Source organism: Poecilia formosa, unplaced genomic scaffold (assembly GCF_000485575.1).
Source record: "Poecilia formosa unplaced genomic scaffold, Poecilia_formosa-5.1.2 Scaffold239, whole genome shotgun sequence".
Taxonomy (NCBI): domain Eukaryota; kingdom Metazoa; phylum Chordata; class Actinopteri; order Cyprinodontiformes; family Poeciliidae; genus Poecilia; species Poecilia formosa.
Window position 1 is genome coordinate 344,852 of NW_006800178.1, and position 4,144 is coordinate 348,995.

Sequence of the window (4,144 nt, forward strand, 5' to 3'; positions counted from 1 at the left end):
GAGGCCTGGAGAGTACAGGAGCTTCAGGGAGATGGGATATGGAGGCATGAGGTTCATGAGCATGAGGAGGATCATGGATTCCTGGTATTAAATATGTCAAGTTCAATGCCTGATGAATAAAATTTTGAACTATTAAGATTTTTGTTATGATTATTTATCAAGTGAAAAGACAGCTAATTAAAAATATACACAAAAAGAGTAAATGTATGCATGGCAGTACGTGTACAGTACGCATTTAAACCTAGATTCATATTGACATGTAGTAAAAGTGGTAAGTTTAACCCTTGTATGTGGAAATGAGGTCCAACCGACCCCACACACGTAAAACTTGTATCATTTGCCATAGTCCTCTACGTTTGCCTCAGTCCTCGCACACACAAGCGTTAAGAAGAAGGTATTAAAAAGTAAAAATACATATTGCGCCTATAAATAAGAATGTATTCTTAGGCAATTATCTAACAAGCCCTGTACTGAATTTATAAATCACCAAACACAAAGGAAACACAATCACTTAAGAAAAGGTTAACATTCTGTTACCGTTTCCAGTTAATGGCTTATTAAAGCATACTTTGCCTGCTTTACCAGCTCAGTGACCTTCATTGACAACCACAATATTTTCTGAGAGTCTTTTCAGGCAGGACAGAGTCACTCTTACTCAAGCTGAGAAATGACTTTTCACTGATAATCTTTCAAAGCTGTTGACACGTCTTCTTACACAGGACAATGTAATCAACAAGATCACTGTCCAGCAAAGACTGTAGAAGGACGAGCACAAAGCCAGCATGTGGCCAAACAAACTGTTACAGATGGAAACGAAGCTGGTGTTGGCTTTGTCACTTTTTACGATGCACTTATCTCCCAAGCTACCAAAAAGCATGTTTCACAGATAAAACGATTTCTGTTCTTATTGCTCAAAAAGCTGAACCACCTGGGTCTGATTCCCCAGAGCAATAATCATTATGTGCATCAGCGGTCTGAGATCAGGTTCCAGATATTAGTTCTACCCGTCTTCCTCTAGAATGTGTCTGGCATCTCGGCAGTACGAAACAAGATAGTACCTTTCTGAATAACTAAAAATGCACCAGTCTAAAATGAAACCTCAGATTCATACCCTGTCTAAAGAAAACTCTAATTCATAAACTATCTGAAACCAAGTCACTAAACCAGTTAACAGGCCATAACAGACTCACCAAAAACACCTGAAATGTATACCCAAATTAAATCAGCTGATGTTCTTGAATCCTTTGGAGTACTTGCAAAGTTTGGTCTCTTTACAAAGATGTCAAGTTAATTTTTGCATTTTAGCAAACATGTTTTGACTATAATTAGTATGAAGCTATTCTGTTTGTAACACACAAAGAAATTAGAACATTTTTGCTTCGCCAAGATATTTCATGTTCTATGTAAATACATATTGAGGGTTGACTGCATGGACTGAAAAATACAATAAAACTGTAGAACGAAGTATTCTGTGTGTGGATTTCAAAATTGATCAAAACAGCACAAAAATGACATTTTTGGACATGTTTTTGTGTGATGTTTGTTTTAATAGTCCCACATGCCCATGCAGTATGAGATCTCGGAGTAGGGTGGGACTAATGTAAAATTGTCCACCAACAGTTTGTACCCTGTGCCATGCAACAATGTGTTTATAAGCTTTACTACTGCATCATAACTGAGACCCTTTCCACTGGTGCCATCAGTTTTTCCCTCATAAACGAAAAAGTCCCAAATGTGACCATTGCTGAGTCAGCAAGGACAAACAATTTGAAGCCCCAGCAAGGAGGCTTCGCCTTCATGTACTGTTTGAATGTAACTCTTGCTTTGGATGCAACTATTCTCTCATTAATGGCGATACCCTGATGAGGATGGTTGTTTATGTCGTAAGTTTGTCTCATCTCCAGGTAAAGAAGTTTTATTTTTCCCAAGTCTGTCAAATTCTCCTCTTTTCAAATTCTACCTTTGCACAACCCTCTGCTGCACTATTCGGGTAAAGAGCATTGAGGATCCCTAGCCACTTTCTTCCTGACATGACAGACTTCAAAAACAACAGACTACAGCTTCCCATCTAGCCAGTTGTCCATTAGGGAGGAGCATTTGATAAAACCCATGTAAATGACAAACAAAAAGCCAAACATGTCTTGAATTGTAACATCTGTCTTGATGGTGTTGATCACCGTGCTTGTTCATACTCATTGGTGTTAGCCAACAGTCTCTAAATTATGTCCATGGTAAAGAATAGTTGAAAGAGTTCAAGAGCATTATATGCAGAAGTTATAATAAGCTGAGCTCCGGGTGTTCTCAATAGGCGAAAAGTGGGCTGGGGTGGGATTGTACCTGGCTCCTCAATACCACACCATCTTTCTGCAGCTGCAGTTGTGTCCCCTCCTTTTGTCCTCCTCCTGCCTTAGGCTCTGTTCCTGAAGCTCCTCCTGACTCGTGCACTCACAGGTGTGAGATCTTTTTCATCCGACAAAGAAGTTCATATCAGAACCTGTGTTGGCCTCAATATCCACCTCACATCCATAAATCCTCAATTTTTCCATTGAAAGTCTTTGTAGAATTTTCTCAATGTCCTTGGTGTCAACCAGAGGCATTTTGGTCTGGTTTAGCTTAAAAGTGGGAAAATAGGCTTAAAAGTAAAATAAAAAGTAAAAATCTAACAATCCTTAAATCTGAAGTAAGCCATTGATGGGGATAGACAATGTAAGGCACGCTTTGATTGTTACCGCAATGTCCCATTGATTGTCAGTGGGAAATAAAGTGGCATTTATCACTAAGTGACTGGTAAAGTTTCAGCCAACTTTGGTAGGGGAACTAAATGTCCTCTTTTTGTCATGAAGTGCAGTGTGCAGATGGTGCAGAGAAACTCAAATCAACACAGAGATAACCAAATCCTTACAGTACCCCCCTGGAGCATCTGTCTGGAGCGAGCACCCCCACGACAGAGGAAGGATGATGTACTGTCTGGAGCATCTGGGTAGATTTCTTTGATTAAAATGCCCTGTATTTTATCATTTTTCAGGAACCAAATCCTAAATTAACTGTTGCATTGCACGTAATACGCCAGCCTCTTTCATCTGACATCCTTCCCATCATAAGCTTCTACCTACCCCATAAAAACACTATACCAGTTATGAAACACCAAAAATGAATCATTATTTTTTGTCAAATGCCATCATCGAAATCATCAGGGAGATATACATCAACTATATTGATCAATGTTCCAGTTATTATGAATCAAAGACAATTCTAAACAGGTAGGTTTTTGTTTTGCAGTTTTATGGAAGTTTGTTTCAGACAACAGGAGCATCAAAACTGAATGCTGCTTTCCCATGGTTGGTTCTTGTTTTGGGTATGCAGGCATGAAACCTTAGTGGGTCTAGAAGGCCTATACAACAGGTCTTTAATATATTTTTTAGTTATAAGACATTCAGTGATTTATAAACTAGCAAAAGTATTTTAAAGCATATTTTCAGAGCTACAGAAAGCCAGTGTAAGAATTTTAGAACGGTGTTGATGTGCACCATTTTCCTTTTATTAGTGGAAATGCGAGCAGTAGGGTTCTGAATCAGTTGCAGGTGTCTGACTGACATTTTAGGCAGATCTGTGAAGACATTATTGCAGTAATCAATGTGACTAAAGATAAACACATGGATGAGTTTCTCTAGATTGCTAGGACCAAGTTCTTTACTTCTGGAATTAAAGATCTTTCAAGTGACAGAAGAATGACTATAATTATCTTTATGCGTCTCTGAAGGTTCAGGTTTGAGTCCATTACTACACCCAGATTTCAGGCTTGATCCCTAGTTTCTAGCTGTAATGACTATGTTGATTCTTGATCTTTCCTCTTTAGGTCAAAAGATAACTTCAGGTTTGTTTCTATTCAGTTGGAGAACATTACGGCACATATACACATTGATTTGTTCTAAGCATCTGTTCAGTGCTTCGATAGGTTCAGTCATCCAGTGACACTGAAATGTAGAAGTGTGTATCATCTGTGAACTTAGTCTAGCTAATCATATAACTTTTTCCAACCTGGGCTAGTGGGAACTTGTACATAGAAGAGGTTGAACATTGTGGTATGCCACATGTGATGTCTGTCCACACCAATGAGAAGTTACCTACTGAAACAAAAAACACA

The 4,144-nt window shown here is 38.7% G+C and overlaps 1 protein-coding gene across 8 annotated transcripts in view; it reads left to right on the top strand.

Annotated features, from left to right (window-relative positions):
* The window catches only part of LOC103149914 (gamma-crystallin M3-like), a 33,459-nt gene that overhangs the window by 13,955 nt on the left and 15,360 nt on the right, over window positions 1–4,144 (top strand). The gene's annotated exons all lie outside the window — the stretch shown is intronic.